Genomic DNA, 17,733 nt, shown 5'->3' with positions numbered 1-17,733 from the left:
TTAAGAAAATTACCATTTGATAAGCACCTCGTGCAAAGCAACGAGCGAAGCATCCCAAGGGACAAAGTCGTCACGCGAAATACTTCAGCGAAGCTGGAAACTCGGTGAACGAATGCGAAGCGATCTCGATAGCCGGTGACGACGAGAGCACTTTCAAGGGCATCGCTCCATTCACGTCAATAAGGATAGAAGGAAAGAATCAATGATGATTGGAGACATGAAATTAAAGGACTCGACAAGACAATTCCGGAAGATAGAAAAGTCGCAGAAGTATTTACGGACAGCGACGGCAAAATTCGTTGACGCACCATGCGCGCTTCTGCGGGCACCACGTTGCGGAGACCGGTGCGGATGTTGCATCGCCTGGAATGTGCCGGAAAGCTCCGACATCTTGAAGACAATGGACTCGAAAGAAGCAAACCCGCGCAAATTGTTCGACCGGGAGCTGTTAAATATTATTTCGGAAAAGCGGCGAAGACGAAGAAGTGACAAGCGAGCGTGACCCCGAGGGCACGCCTGCATTCCATTTTTTTAAAATTTCTACTCAGTGTCAATAAACAAAGCGTTCTCTACTTCGGCGGCGCATCCTGTTTTTCAACAATACCCAACATGACGCCGGCGGAGACGTCAAATGCCCGTCGAGAGTGCCTATATAATTGCTATCGCAGTAACAGAGAACACTCTAACAAAGACTTATTTTCAAATACCCGGCGAACAAGGGTTAATTTCCAATGCCCGACGTCTCGAAGTCTGACCGGCTTCTTCTTCAGAGCTGAGCAGGCGTTAATTAACAGCGCTTACATACACCTTCTTGATGTACGTGCGAGCTTTGTTGACACTGGTCTCGTAAGCCTGGGCAGTAGATTGAGGGCAGTGTCCCCCGTGGTAGAGTTGATGTTTCCCGCTGCCTGTTGTATGTACCAAGAACCCAGGAGGAGCTGCCGTCGATGGTTGCTCGGACGGCGGCTTTCCAGCCCAGCGTTTTTGAGACCCCTGATTCATTGGGTCGCACCACTGCTTCGCTGGCCAATCACATTCACAGCGCACGTTGGATACAATAATATAACGCTTTTCGAGGATTCTACGTCGTAATAATATTTGACAAAGCAGGAACAGAAAGCGAAAATTTATTTTGGTTCGCATTTTTTCCGGATTCTTAAACAGGCTACAGTCTTCACTGTTTCACCCGTATGTGACATTTGGGGCTCCCAGCACAATATTAGGATCACCCCGTTTTATCTATGGCGTAGTGCTTAGCAGTTTGTAAACCCCCAGTCTTAAATGTCCTCTCCATGTTCGTAGCGACAGCTGCTTTACTAGGGCTGTTAAAAAGACAAAACATTTCTTGCTTTAGAAAGCGATCGTGCCGTTCTTGAAGGGGCATTCTTGAAGGAGTGACTTAGGTGCAAATCATCAAAAGTATGTAAGCAAGCAAAATTGAATGCCACAATACACAAATACCAAAAACAGAGAGGAAAAGACTAAAAGAAAGGATTTGAACTAAAGGCATTGTTCTATATTGGGATGCCTGTTCAAGTACTTGCGGAAATGCTTACTCTGTCATTGGTGTAATAAGCTGTCGCATCTTCCTTCGTACATTGCTCCCTGAGAATGACTGTGCTGTGTTTAAAAAAGGAAAACAATTTTGACTACACTCCCGTATGCGTTATCTTTCCTGCGATTGCTGACTGGCAACGTATGTGACTCTCATTGAAGAGACGGGTTAGCTTTCTTTGGGTCCCAGGACTCTCCGACGAGAGTGAAATGTTCCTCAAGGTAGTTCACGTGTCTCCTTAAAAAGAGTGATACACGGGGCAAGTCAGCACTCAAACAGATTCAAATAGAGACGCTGTGTACACAATTGTGTACACCGATTGTTTCTGCTAGTTGTGTCGACTAGGGGCTACGAAAGAGTAAGATAAATTGGGCTTTGGTGAATTGAACCTCCTGCGTGATAAATGTAACGCCATTTTGCAGTGTACTGTTGTATATAACCAGTTTGCTGAAGGCGCTACCACGTTAGACGAGTCGTTCGGCGTTACGCTTCCCGCAAGCCATGTGAGAAGCATAATTTTTCTTTATTGAAAATAGACATAACCGAAAACGAATTTACATTATATTTCTAAGCTTAGATACGATTCTATTTATGCAAAAACAGAGCCTGAATGACTTCAGTATAAATATTAATGAGAACTAACAGACAATAATGCCAAGGAAAGTATAGCAGAGGTTATGTGTAATAAGTGGAATATAAATATGAAGAATGTAAAGTGGACGAAAAGATCGCCGGCAGGGACCGAACCTGGGACCTTCGAATAACGCGTCCGATGCTCTACCACTGAGCTACGGCGGCGGTCATCTCCCCGTCCACTTTATAAGGTATATATGTGCATTTAAACGTAGGAGTGCGGCAAGTTATCTTTTCGTCCACTTTACTTTCTTCACATTTATATTCCAATTATTACACATAACATCTCCTATACTTTCGTTGGCATTATTGTCTGTTAGTTCTCATCAATATTGTGTCTGACAAAGAAATACGAGCCCTTAAAAGCCACCTTTCCTTCATTCAGTATAAATAGAAATTTAATTACAGTTTGAGTATAATTAATTATTATAACATGCATAAATTAGCGTAATATGGCACTATTTTTGCTGCAATAGAATATCGAGTTCGTTGAAATAACGTGGTATCGATTTGACGTATTTACGGATAGTTCTTCACAGGGGGCCTCTAAAAATACAAAAAAAAACGCCACGCCTGCGCTGAAAGCGCAGCACAATCACAGTGAAAGGTAGAAGAGCGGCATTTCTAGAGCCCGTTATAAACTCTGTTGTGGCTACTAATACAAGTACACTAGCAACGTAGCCACTACGCCACAAATCGTAATTTTTTTTCGGTTTGTAAGAAGCCACCACGACATTATGCGTCAATCTGCGGAGAAGTCTCTAAGGCATTATGTGCACTCTATTTATGCGACGGTTCACGACGACGAAGAATTATGCCTGAGCCCTTTGTAATGGGTTGGAAGCTTTAAACGATCCACTAGTTACGTAATTCACATTGTGTGAAGCCCGGTCGTTATTTAACTCGCCCACCACGCTTTATAACATATGTTAACGTGAGAAAGAGAGAGAGGGAATTAACTTTATTGACTCTGAGGAAATGGATCATGGGAGTCTGATGGGCTTCCTTGGGAACCAATAGAAGTGCACTTGCGAGGAACCCACTAAGCTCTAAATCATAATTTTTGTGAAGTAGGGAAGCAGCCACTATGCAATTTTTCGTCAATCTGCGGAGAACCGTGGTACGCGCTGAACACCTCTAGGGCATTGTGTGCACTTTGCTGATGCTGTGGCTGGTGACCATGAAGAATTACGGCAGAGCCCTTTGTAATGGGTTGAAAGCATTCAACAACCCACACGTTGCGCAATTTGCGTTTTGTGACGCCTGGTTACAGAATTCGCGTTGTCTGACGCCTGCTTGTTATTTTACTCTCCTACTACACTACACAACATGTCTTAATGTGATTCCTTCCCGATATCAAGCCTGTATGGGGTCTTCTTGCAAAGCAGTTTCAAGCACCGGCATGGCTCTGAGGTTGAATACTGGGCCTCCACGCAGAGGGCCCTGGTTCGAATGTCGTTCCATCCTGGGTATTTTTCTTATTTCGTTTTTTTTCTTATTTTGCGCGATAGTGATTACGGACAACAGCGGCGATGGCGGTGGCGGACAACTACAGCGCCAAAAACGGCCCTTGTTGTGATCTCGTAAGAGCTTTCGCGATAAAAAAAACCAGCGCCATGTTCTCTCCTGGCGTTTCTCGTCATTCTCGCGCACGTCGCCACACAGAACAGTGATTCCCATGACGTACATATAGTACGTACTCTCAATTGGTCCATATACGCAAAATATCAGATGTGAATTGTCTCCCACACTGGTTTGCCATGCAGCCGTCCATCCGTTCTTCCTTGCCTCGCATGACTATCGGGCTTGATCGACTGATTTCACTTCATTTTCTGTATTTGCGACTGCGCAAACGGAGATAACAGCCTGCAGCCGACAACCGCGCAATCTTGATAGAATCAACGCTCAGTGCTGACATGGTACACGTACCTTTAAAAAAAAGTGGCGAGGGGGAGATATGACGTGTAGGAAGGGTAGCGAAAGCGAGGAGGAACCCACTCCCTCGTCTTCGAACGCGGGGTAAAGAACACCAGATGGTCAAAATTCCCGGAGCCCTCCACTATGGCGTCCTTCATAGTCATATCGTGGCTTGGGACGTTAAACCGCAACAATTATGGTATGTTGATTGCTGCTCGGTCTTCGTGGATGCCATAGTACATACTGTGGAAAATGGCACAGTGGAGTGCTAACTTCCACTGCGCAGGCGTTTCGAGCTCTTGGAGCACCCATGGTCAGAGTGATCTTCAATGCCGGGAGACTCGCCTAAGTAGAGATGCTTAAAACAAAAACACTCGAGATTGTATCGAACCCAAGAAGTCGTAAACGCATCGTGCGATCACGTACTGCATCAGCAGTCCTGCGATAATCAAGCAAGACTATAAGATAGCGAATCGGTTATTTCATATAAAGGCGTAGCCGTTGCGCGGGTGTCATTTTACTTGGGAGACCGTAGTCGATGCAACGATGCTTATTTCCGCGGTGCCGCAGCTTCTTACTGTGTCTACACTGTTTGCGAGACAAAAGGTGCATGCATCATCTCACTCACCAATGACAGGAGAATCGAAGATCTAAGAAACAATAATACACGCAGGACTGCGTGCACGAACCTACAGTTCGTATCTTATTCGATCTACAAGTGGCATCTTCGAGTGGGGAGAGTTCGTTTCCGCGGTTCAACAACCACCACGAGGTATCTACCGGTCGTTTAGGACTAGGTGGAACATTTTTTACAGGTGTCGGTAGCTCCATTAACTTGCAGTAAACGAATAAAATACGTTGTGTTGAAATAGTTATTGTGTTCATTTATATTAAAAGATACTCAACTATATCGTTTTGGCACTGGCCTAAGCTTTCCTGGTGAGAAGCTGCGGCAACTTCCAATGCAGCAATATCAACAAAGCAAGCATTTCAATGCCTACACCATACACAAACTGGAGGGAGGACTTGACTCGTACTTCCAGTGTCCCCTCCACTAGGGTCACAGCCTACGGAGCGAGAAAACCTCACCATCCGTCACTTAAAACAAATCGCTGAAAAAAAAAAAAAACCAATGAGCTTTTCTTGACCAGTGCTGTGAATACTGTACAGTTTTCTGTTAGCGTACCGTGGTACGAATACCTTTAATCCGCGTCAGTTGCTCGATGCGTGTGGTTAACGTGATGAGATCATAAAAGTGGTTAATTAAAACTTTTGGTAATGCATAGGTTGCGTGCTTCATGGCGTTCGGTAAGCATGAGCAAACCGTCCCGTATAGTGCGCACGCGCAGAAGTACTGGCGTGCGCTCTATGCCAAATTTCGCGTTCTTAGATGCGCAACCGTTTGAAGGTTGATTTTGTCATTTATTTGCTGTATGTAACAGTTGCTTTTTATTGTTTCCCGCGTGACTGTCGTTGTTGCCTATAGCAACAGAAGTGTTGCTCCAGGTAACACTTCTGGTAGGGGAAGGGCACCTTTTTTTTTTAGAGATAGCGCGAACCACCTCATTCCTTTATTAAGATCTGAACTGTTTGATTGCATTAAGTGCAGCGTTTCATCTTGCCTTTATTGCCGCATCATCTTTCTCTATGTTTGCATGCGAGTCCACTCTCGTGCACCATTTTTGCCCAACTTCCAACCGTAGCAACTCTGGCGTCTCATTTGGAAGGCAGCTCATAATCTTTTGTACAAGCGAAAAGTTACACATGCGAGGCTTTTTGGCATCATCATTAATATTCAATCAGACATTCACGTCTCATATTCACATTCCTATATTATAGTTCAGTGTTTGGTTATTGATGTCGAGCCATGGTATGGTAAAATGATCTATATGAGAAGGTTAGAGTACTATGTTAACGCCAAGTGCAAGAGAAAACTTGCGCAACAACAATTGCTGCAACGGATGAGTTACTTTGGAAATGCTAGTGAATTGACTCCACCTGCACTAACAGCATGACTCTATTACACTTCTGAACAGAAAATATTCGGGACAGCCTTTCGCTCTCCTATAGTAGAGTGCGTAATGCTGCAAATCGTTCCCAATTTGTCTAAACATACAAAAAATGTGAACTTGTCCTTTTGTGACAAATTTGTATGTGTGTGCCAATGTGTGGGACATCAATTGTGCGTGTTGCCTCCGCGTCGTTTCATGTTTTGACTGCTGTCCATGTAGCTCAAGTCTCAAGAGGACAGAAAGGTGGGCTAGTTGGTACAAATGAATTCTTGATGCAGCGCTAAGAGACAGAGATTAAGAAGGAACATTCACACAGGACGAACGCTGTGTGAATGTTCCTTCTTAGTCTCTGTATTTTAGCGCTGCATCGAGAATGCATAACTCAAGTCTGTTTTGTAGTTCTCGTAAACGTATGTCTAGCAAGGAAATATTGTGTTTAATTGCTATTATTGTTAACCGTCTGTGATTTAATATTTTTTTTCAGAACACGAAATCTGGATCCTGCTCTATAATAGAGGAGAGAGTAGCCTGAGTCGTTCGCCAGATTTTGTCTAAATTTGAGACAATTGCTTGAGCATTCTAGGGCTCTCTGACAGTGAACCTGTTCTTAGTCGGCCCTTCGCCGCCGCCTGTTGTGTAACGCTGCACACGTGGCCTTGCGGTGTGCCTAGGGTGAGGCTCGCAAGGAAAGCGGGAGGGCTGCGCCACCCCGAGAGATGCCTGGCGGAAAGGGGGAAGGCAGTACCTTGCCGGGAGGGGTGACACTGAAGCTTGGCGGAAAGGGGGAAACAATGGGAGGCTCGAATTAAAGGGGCGAGGTTGATGCTCGGCGGAAAGGTCGTCAGAACCACGCTTTAATGTATTGTCACGTGGTCGTGACGGTGAAGGAGGAATCAGTTGGGCTGGTAAAAAAAAAACCTCTATTGTGCGAACTTCTGCCCAGGACATGAAAAGTAAAAGTACAAGCAATACACGCTGTACACTGATAGCGGAAATCACATTCGTCGGCTGTTGGTAATCACATCAGCCGTAAAACGCGTCGGCATTTATACGAGTGGGATCCAATGTTCCGGCCTTGTCATTGATGAGCACGTTAGTTCCAGGATAAACACTACTGTTCGCATTGCGCGTTGGAGCTCACCAGAACAACCCAAAATAATTGGGAATGTGCGGCATTTCGGCGCGGCACGCGGAAGTCAGCGGTTACACATGTAACGGGTTGGTTACATGAAAATAGAAGCAGCGCACGTGACAATATATGCTCTTTAGGTAAGGACACTCCTGAGATGCGATCCACTGATAAAGTAACGTCACGCGCCCGTCGGTCCGTAGACGGCAGCGCATATCTACTGGCGGGACGACGCAACATGAAGTAAAGAGTGTCCTAAGGTGCGTATTTGGGCCGGTTGGTACGTACATGTTCAATGATTCAATGATACGAGAAACAGTGCGAAAAACAAGAAGTGTCTACTTTCTTCAGCAAGGGTGTCCTTCAAGATTGAGCTTCTTTGCAGTCGATGTTATGGGCCTATACTATTCCTTGCCGTTTGACCAGGTCTGCGCAGAGGTGAGCGAATGCATCGACCGCTATGGGAGCGTCAGCTTTCAGGAGTGGTGTGGAATCAGCGTCAGGAGCTTTTTAGAAACGCTGAGCTTTTATTTACGTTTCACATTTATAAAGCATGATGGCAAACGTTTTATTCAAAAAGAAGGTGTTTGCATAGGTTCGTGTCTCCCCCCGATGCTAAGTGATATCCCTTTAGCCAAATATGACAGATCCCTCATGGAATGCCTGCATCAGACGACCGCTGTAAAAGTGTTTAGATTCGTGGACGATTTTTTGATATTTTACAGGTCTAACCACTCTGACGCTCAACGATGTGCTGATCGAATTGTTGAAGTGTTTCGCTCTTGCATGAGCAAACTGCAACTAACCACTCAATTTCCCACTGGTAACAGGCTTCGGTTTCTTGACCTTGAAATGTTTTTATCCGACCACGTGTGCTGGCAATATGCCCCCCGCTCCAAGAAAAGCTTGTTACCTTACAGTTCTGCGCAATCTAAACTTGTCAAGCGAGCGATTTCAAAATCTTGTCTAGGCGCAGCGTTGTCGCGATCATGCCATCACACAATGTGCACTACCTTTGACTCGCAGGTGCGCAGACTGCGCATGGCAGGCTACCCGGACAACTTACTGTGTTCCATTGCCGAATGTCTTCTAGAAGGCTTAGAACAGCAAAAAAAAAAAAACTGATTACTCGTCAGTAAAAGAACCCACTTTCAAAAACAGCGGTAATCCGTATTTGCATAGGGTGTCGCATTGTTAAAAAAAGTAGCACAAAAAGCAGGCATCAGAGTTGTCTTTACAGCAAAAAATAAGTTCTCTGGTATGAGCAATAAGGTGAACAGAGAAGACAGAGGGCCTCGCGTGTGTGATAAGAAACACGCCAAAAATTTGTTGAATGCTGTCATAACGCGGTATACGAAATTCCCCTCTCATGCGGTCGCTGCTACATCGGCCAAACTGGCCGGTGTGTAAATGACCGCCTCCGGGAACACCGTAACTAATGCGGGGTTCTGTAGGCAGCCACCTACTTGCATAACAGCTCCGTATGCGGCTGTCATGAAATGTTCGATCAATGTAAGATACTTCGGTGATGCAGTGGTCAACGAGCACGTGAGATTTATGGGACATTTTGCATTGACAAAAAAGGTGATATATGCGTGAGTGTGCCTTCGTTAGCGCTCCTCACCTGGGAAATTGCCTATCTGCCTAGTGGATGATGGTTTTTTACAATTTTTCAGAGGCTTTCATAAAATTCGTGAACAAAGTTCCACGTCACTGTTCTCCTCTCCTTCCTTTCATGTTGCATGTGCTATATATATACCCCCATGGACGGAATAATACGTTGGTTTTAGGTCGGCGCTTGGTCTGTCTCATTCACTGTATATATAGGTGATTTTGTTCAGAAATAAGTGGGGTTTGGTGTGCACGATAACTGTATCTCGAAGAGGACACCTCAACCGGTACACACACAGGGAAAGGGGATGAAAAGGAGACAGAGAGGAGGAAAGACACAAAAGGAGAGCTTGCGGGAAGGTAGGGCAAGGGTTCAACTATACTACTTGGGGTGTTGGGTTTAAAGCCGCTCGCCGAGGTCGGCAGCGTCGATGAAGGAGAGAAGGGCGGCAAGGGCATTACGGCGACGATCGCTGCAGCCGGTGGGAAAGAGGATGTCCTCGAGAGTCTCACAGGGAAGGCCGAGAAGGCGGTAGCGGGTGGCTAGCTGCTTCCTTTCACAGGCAGATGTGGGGCACTCGCACAGCAGGTGAAAAAGTGTTTCAACAGCGCCGCAGTCGATGCAACCTGACGAAGGAGCTCCCCGCAGCCGCTGTTTTCGTTCCCCCGTCCATGCAGAGCCAGTCCGCAGGGAAAAGAGGAGGGCGCGCTCTCGCCGGGAGAAACCAGCCATGGGGAGAAGAGGAGGGGGGCGTCTATCGGCGACACGCTCGTCTGGGTGGTCGCGCTGCAATTCTCGTCGAAAATTACATCGCGCGGAATCAAAAGAGTTGGCGTATGGTGTCAATGGAGTCGCGGGAGAATGCGCCTGTTTAGCCAGATCGCCGGCAGCCTCATTTCCCGCGATGCCAACATGGGAGGGAAGCCACTGGTGTACAACATCACGGCCGTGGTCCTGAACCGACCGCAGGCTGTGCGCAACACGCTGTGAAAGTGGCTGGCCGCGTTCCTCCTTCATGAGCTGTCGCAGAGCTGACCTTGAGTCACAATAAATCGCAGCGTTCTTGATGGTAGGTGACTCACGAAGGAGGTCAGCAGCCAGCTGCAAGCCAACAAGTTCTGCGGTAGTCGAGGAGGCACAGAAGCTGAGGCGGCACTGCAGGGCTTTGCCGAGCTCAGGGGCAATGCAGGCGGCCGCAGCTGAAGCTGCTGAACGGTCTCGTAGCACAGAGCCATCTGATTAGACTTGTGTTCTGCCGGCTAGGTCGTCGTGCATCCTGGCCGCAGCCTCCTGAACGATGGCGCTGTGTGGTGTGTTGCGCTTTGAACGTATGCCCGGCAGTTCAAAGTAAACACAGAGGGGTGCTCGCCGGTGTGGTGGGGGCCAGCGGGCACAAGGGGCAGGCTCGTCGACAACAAGACTGTCGTAAAGGTCGATGATTCGACCGACTTCAGTGTTTGGGACAGCACGAAGTCGGGGAGTAGAGGACCGGCGCGTGGTGCACGATGTAGGCGCTCCACGTGACACAGGGCACGCAGATCCGCTGTAACCGACAATTTTTCAGAAGCTCGTATCGTGAAAGAGTGTTGCCGTAGCAAGCGGCGTTTCGCGGGCGATCTTAATTTCTTAGTCAGCGAACGCGGCAACGACGTGCTAGCGACTAATGCTGGAAACACACGCCGCGTCTGCGAAATGAAAAAACGCACAAACCCTTTGAAAAGACTTGGAAAAAATATACGGGCAGGCAATGAAAGCCTGAGAAGAGGAGAGGGAGAGGCGGGGGGGGAGGGGGCTAGAATTTGATGTTTTGAAAGTTTTCGCTGAGTAGTTCACTAAGCTATGTTCGATATTCTCCCCATTTTTATAACCCTCTACATGCTGAGCCGAAGAAAAGCTTACCACCCTCCAACGGTAATGTAACAGGCTATAAAAGTTCAATGAAGAGGATTGAATGCTTCAGAGAGGCTTGCTCATGTTTCCATCGGTGGACCTATCTTTATCGGGGGCGCCTTGCCATCCTTCATGTGTTAGTTTTCAGGCGGGTTAGTTGTTGACGTCGCGCCACTTTTGTGTCGCGTTCAGTACCTGTTGCGTGAAAAACGAGAAAATTGAAAATAGCCCTCTCCCGCCTATCCCCGCCTATCCCCGCCTATCAGGATCGTAGTAGGGAGCTGACGAATCGTGGAGATGAACAACAACAGTTAGTCAGCAGAGCTGCTCTCTCTGGCCGTTCGTTCTCTCTCTCCACATGGCGAGCGTTCAGGCGGTGGCTCCCTCTCTTGCGGTCAAGGAAATGGACAGGACACGAGGATGCACGCGGCGACAGGACACGACGACGCCCGCCGACACGCCGAGACCCTAAGGTGCTTTGCCCCTAAAATGGACATCGGCAGCGCTCACACGACGAACGCAAAGAATAAAAATGGGGATCCCAGCAGGAATCGAACTCAACCATTTGCGGTGGCCCCAATGTCTGAGGTAAACGTGTAGGGTATTATGTATAATCTTTTAAGGGAGATTTGCAACCTCGGTGTGCGATATGTGCGCCACTTTTTTCTGCGCTTTATCGACTTCCAGCTTGTTGGCGCAGTTGAGATAAGCGTCGTCTGCACCGAGTTCTGTCAGGTTGTTTCCCTCATCAGATGTAGCGACGCAGAGCACGCAGAGCCGGCGAAGCGTAGGGAGTGGCGCGTTCCCTCTTTTGTAGGGGAGGGGCGTTCGCTCGCTAGGCGAACGCCCTCTCTTGGCGTCCTCTCTTGGCGCCCTTTCTTGGGGTCCTCTCTTGGCGTTCGCTCGCTAGGCGAACGCGCAAGAGAGGGGCGGTGGCGCCCTCTCTTGCGCGGCCCCAGAGTCAGCCGTAGGTTTTCGAAATGTTTTTAGCAACCTTTAGCTGATTCTTGCAATTAGTTCTAGGTTATTTTTGTTATTTCTATTATTTCGGACCCCAATTCGCTCATTTTAACATAGTTTTGAGCATTGCAGATTTTTCATGGCATGCATTTAGCGTTGTATGTGAGCGTCATCACGCCACATGAGATGCTTGGATAGACGACAAGCCGGACACCTAGAGTGCTCTGCACTTAGAACAATAGTATAACCAAGCGCCACATATCAAGGAAAATTTCTCGTTAGAAATTACTGTTACCGTCTCCTTTACCGAATAGTATAATCAAGTCGTGACGTCGTTCCGTCTCAAATACCTCTGTCAAGGGCTACTACGCAGTGATATAGCGACATTTTCGCGTGATTCAAATTACGCGTATGTTTATTTCGCTGCTTAGTTGTACGAGAAGGTCACCTGAAACTATCAGTATACAAAACCATCAAATAAAAGAAGTTCGGCAGCATGTTACACTGTAAGTAATATGTAAAGGTGGTGTCCCGCTGCCCGCTTGATAACGCGTTAAAACTAAAAGAATAATGCATTAAGCCATACAATCGGGAGTAGACTTTCTACGAACAGCAAATTGTTCCAGCCGCTTCGCACGCTGTGTTTCGGTTGACGCTTGAAGGACCTATTCTCCTGTAGCGCGCTTCCGAGCCCTGCCGACCAACTGGCTTGACCCCAGAGAAGTGGCTGCCATTGAAGTTTACTGCACCGCTTAATACCGCCCGCGAATGGCGGCCGGTTGTACATCATGAAAGCTTCTCTCCCGCAGTCACGTGTGGCGCATACCCGCGTGCCGCGGCCGTGGTATGCCAATATGTGCGACACGTGATTGGGGGAGATACGTTCATGTCGTACATGAGAGAGATGTCGCGTTTCCAATGTCATGTTCGGCCATTTATGTTCTGCATAGAATGATGCTAAGTTATGCCAATTTCGTAACATTCCAAGCAAGTTAAAGAAAGGACCACGAGAGCTCCCACACCTAGGTGGTTTGTCAGCCCGTAAAACGGCCCAATGACAGGACCACCACGAAATAATTGAGAAGTTTAGGAATCCAATTTTCTCAGAGTGCTAATTTTCCTAAAGTGTACAATACCTGATATCTACCTTATGCTTTTGCAAGCAAATCGCTTTTAGTCCGTCAACACGAAATATTGCAATGAAGCGCCCACAGAAAGTGTACCGCTTCCCAAGTGTTTTTGCATCGTCGGCAAAACGCATGCATGCTCATCAGTTCATATTATGGAAGCATGGGCGCGTGGCCTAGCGTTCAGGGCCCTCGCATTCGGACCACGCGGACCCGGGTTTAACCCTTTCAGCCCTGGATCTTTTATTTTGGTCGGGGACTTTGTGCTTGTTTTCATAATAGTTATGACTTCAGAAGACCACAAACGAAAAATTGAGCCAGTGGTGCAAGTAATAATGGATTTATAGACATGACATCAAATTAGGTCATCAGGGCTCAGCGGTCGTGAAATGAGAAAAATGGCATCTTTTTTTCTGCTATTCACTAGAGTACACAAAATCTGAACCTCGTCTCATTTTTAATTGTGATACTCATTGAAACAGCTTGGGTACGTCGACCCGAAAATCGCGCTTAGCCGCCTCAGCTGACCCGCCTCGGCGTCACCCATGACTTCGGTCAAGTTTTTTCTTCTTTGTGGCTCCCAGCTCCACAAGCATGTCACCATTTTGATGTCAGTCGCAGTGGGGATCATTGAAGAAGTACATCTCGAAGAATGGGAAGTTTTGGTTTCGTTTCCGAGGCGCTAGGGGAAATGTTAGGTGATGGTGTCAATTGACACCGCCAGGGCCGAAAGGGTTAAACCCCAGGTACGCAAAGAAAAGTGTAGTTTTACTGATTACTGATTTCGTGCGCGCGCGCCAGCTGTGGGTGGGGATGCTTTTTTTGGTACAACACCTGCTACACAGGCCAGACCATATGAGCTTCGCTTGAAACACACTGTAGTACTCTGTCCATGAAGTGTTGGGTGTACGCTTAGAACAAATCAACGATGTAGAGTATTATGCACCTATCAAAGAGCTTCGCCATTGCCGTTAGAGCCAATAAGTAGGGTATTCCCGCGGGAACCTCTTTCGTTTCAGCAACAAAAGGGGTACAGCTTACCCCTACTTCTTGTTTTTAAACAAGGAGTACAAACAGTGCATATACATCCTCTCGTGAAACCATGATGCGACATTACTAAACAAGCATCGAACTATACTCTCAGATTCTGAATATAAGATATCACTCTGCTTCTAGCCAAAATTACGACACTTGAAAGTTTCGCATATGGAACATTTACGTCCTACAAAACACTACGAGCAGCCTTCGTAATGAGATGGAAGATTCGCTAGCGCTGCCAATTCTTCACTGGAAAAGTACACGTTTGTGTTTTCTTCGCCACCAAGTTCGGGATTTGTGTTCCGCAATCACGTGCTGATGTGACGCAATTAACTATCCGCCCCTCTCACTAAACGTGTCTTTCGCTGCCGCCGACGCACACACCGTGCGGTGATTTGCATTGCGATTGGCGTTATGGCTTGAAAAAAAAAACACGTACGAACACTACGCTCGCGTTCCGACGCTTGTATCAGTGGCACGATTGGCGAACGACACTGCTGTTTCTCCTCCAAGCACTTCCAGTCGATCAGCTGCTTCTGGTTTTTCGAGTATTCAGAAAACGTCTCGTGAAAATTAAACTTGCACAAAAGCTGTGGTTCTCTTATGAGTTAAGAGTTATATTGGACATGTGCGGTATCGGGGCATAAGTGTATTTAAACTGACGTCCAATTAACTGTAAAAATAAAGTATGGGATTTAATTGAGTTCACAGAAAGAGCGGACGGTTTTCTTGTCAGCAGCGGAGGTCGTTTGGCACCTGGCTGAGCAGATCTCAACCATTGACTTCTGTCTGCGTAGCCTCTGAGAATCGCTTCGGCAGTGCACATAATAAACAGCTAACTCAAGGAGTACACCAGAAGGAAAGAAGTGTTAATTTTAAGGGCTCGTTTTTCTTTGTTATACAGAATATTAATGAGCACTAACAGAGAATAACGCCGAGGAAAGTATAGGGGATGTTATTATTAGTAAATGTAAGGTAAATTTGAAGAAAAAAAAGCGGACGAAAAGAGAACTTGCCGCGCGCAGGGACCGAACCTGCGACCTTCGAATAACGCGTTCGATGCTCTAGAAACTGAGCTACCGCGGCGGCCATCCGCGGCGGCGCTGACTGACGCTCCCACGTTTAAATCTATATACATACCCTATAAAGTGGACGGGGCGATGGCCGCCGCGTTCTGGTTGCTACCCTGTCCCCATTTGTAGGGTAGCAAACCGGTTGTCCTATGCAGGTTAACCTCCCTGCCTTTCCTTCTCTATTATTTCTTCTCTATCTCCGAGCGATACCCGGGCAAAGCGACGCTGGTGGTGAGCGTTTCTTGGAGCAAGATGACATGCGGTTTCTCAGGGTGCGATCGTATATATTGTTGCAGGGGCGCATTTTTATGTTGGTAACCCCTGCAGTTCCATTGCCACATTTTAATTGTACTAGTTTGGGCAGCCATCGTGCTTGGGCTGAGGTGTATTATTAAGTTTAGTCAGACTGTGAGGCCTCGTGCGTTGAACGAGAGGTTCAGGAGCCGTGGGGGCCAGAGCTGGGACCACCATATCATTGAGATATGCTTCAATCTTGAAGAATCCCTGGTTAGTGCGCTCTACCATGGCTGAAATACCTGACTGGAATTTTGTCAGCGTTTCGTTAATCTGCTTCACGCTCTCGCTGAGTGCTGTGAGCATTTCTTTGACTTCAGATTTCGCCCTGGTAGCCGCTTGTTCACATGGAGTTTGTGGAGATAGGTTTGCGAGACGCTTACCCTACGAGGCGACCGGCAAGGGACGCGACGTTCTCCACTGCCGCAGCGAACAAAGACGCTACGCCTGGGTTCGTCGACTCTCCAGCACGGCGCAGAAAAGGCACTCGAGGCAGGATGTCAACAAACAACACGGTTTTATTTACCCAAGATGCAATGCAGCACAGTACGACAGTCACGGGCTTGCAGGCCGTAAGGGGAACTCCGCAACACCGATAGAGTACATTTGCCAGCGGCGCTACGACTATCACACCAAGGGCAGCAGTCGAGCACACGAACGAGAAGCCGCCTGCTAGAGCAGCGCGTCAACCTCTCGTGCTGTCCTGAGAGCATCTGACGCGGGCAAGCCAGCGTCAGACAGAAGCGAGTTCAAGGGGTAAGGGGGTTGTCAGTGGCGGTCAATGAGGACAGGCGTTGCGCAGTGACGTAGGCTAGCGAGGTCACGTGGTGGCGCGAGCATGCTCAGGCAAGTTCGGACGCGTGGCTCGTGCGGGGAAGACCAACGCATGGCTCGCACCGAGCAAAAAGGCCGGCGCTCGAGCCGCGCGGAGCCAGCACATGCGTTAGCTGGGGAACGAGGCGCCAAAGGGGAGGGCGCGCTTGATTCCCACAAGTTATGGCTCGCTTCTTAGGCGCGGGTTTCTCCTTATCCTCCTCATCATTGGTAACGTCCATGGGTCGTGGGACTTCCGACTGCTTGCTATTGCTGCTAGCCACTAACCTTAAACAGTTTCTTACAATAAACCATTTATACTGCTCCGTTCTGTAAATGTTTTTCAACGTGTTAGTAAAATGCAAATCGGCATGACCTTGAAGTACATGTTTTGACATTGTATAAAAACTGATGATCTCATGCTGCTGTTGCTATGTTGTCAAATGGTGCGAAAGCCTTCGTCAAGCCCTAATGGCTTTTTGCTTTCGCCCCACAGCATCACTGTTGTGACTTTTGTAATGTCTCCTGTGATGTCGGAATAAACTGAATTGAATTGAATTGAGGGTGGCTGATTTTTTACGGCTATCTGAGAGCTGTTTCTAATTTCTGCCATTTCCGTAATGAGCTTATCTATCATGGTTCTTAGCTTATCATTTTCTCTTTCTAGTTGCGCTATCCTATCACTTTCTACTTTGGTATACTCATGCTCTGGAGTTCGCCCGCGCGTTACCTGCTTTCCCTGCGCTCCTCCTCGGACTCGATCGGCCCAGGTTGACTGCCGTTGACGAGCTTCGTCCATGAGATGTAAAGGTCCTCCAGGCGATTCGAAGCACAGCTGCGCCCCGTTGGAGAAGGAGCACCCCCGAGCTCTGGATTGGCTCCTAGATCTTGAATGGCCTCTGGTTCTGGAGCGATTCTTGGAACGGGAGCGTCCCCTGGATCGAGGGCGTCTTTCCATCGCTGGTTCCGCGTCGCTGGGCGTGCTGCCAATTTGTTGTAGTCTTGCTTCCCCGTTGGCCCGTTCTCGCCTCCTCCTTCTGACCACGTATGGTATCTGGAAACGTTGCTTGCAGTCTTTGTCGGCCTTCGGGTGGGGTCCTACGCATAGGCCACATATCGTTGAGCATTGATGTGACTCCTCTGGCTTGGGTGTACCAAAACCCCTGCAAATAGATTCTTCAGGGCTCGGACACACATCCGCTCGGTGGCCCAACTTGCCGCATGCGTAGCAGACGACCATGTATGTATCCATACGGTTGGGAACCAGTAAACATTTTATAATCCGATCAAATCTCTTCCTGTTCCGGTCAATTATTTTCTTTCAACGAAAACGAATCGCATCCAAGCTGCTGTGAGTAATGAGTGCTTTGTTTGGGCAGAACTGGAAGACCAAAGAAATGTTTCCGCTTTAGTGTCAGATTAAGCTGTTTGTGACGTTACTTACATGACATGGTAGCTTGCAGCGGTCGCGGCAGCTTGCAACAAGGGGACGACTAAGTCAGTGTACTCAAGCACACTGGCGGCCCAGTTTTCAAGTTTACCCCGCAACTTGATCTACCATACCAGGGAGATGGTCAGGAACCACGGTTTTCCGCACTAAGGAGACTGAATTGACCGCCGGGTTAGTTAGCCTTGCTTTATCTTGAATTTACTTGTCCAACGTGAACTGGGACGGCAACG

Source organism: Rhipicephalus sanguineus, chromosome 10 (genome assembly GCF_013339695.2).
Source record: "Rhipicephalus sanguineus isolate Rsan-2018 chromosome 10, BIME_Rsan_1.4, whole genome shotgun sequence".
Taxonomy (NCBI): domain Eukaryota; kingdom Metazoa; phylum Arthropoda; class Arachnida; order Ixodida; family Ixodidae; genus Rhipicephalus; species Rhipicephalus sanguineus.
The sequence above is the reverse complement of the archived record's forward strand: the minus strand, read 5'-3'. Positions refer to the sequence as shown.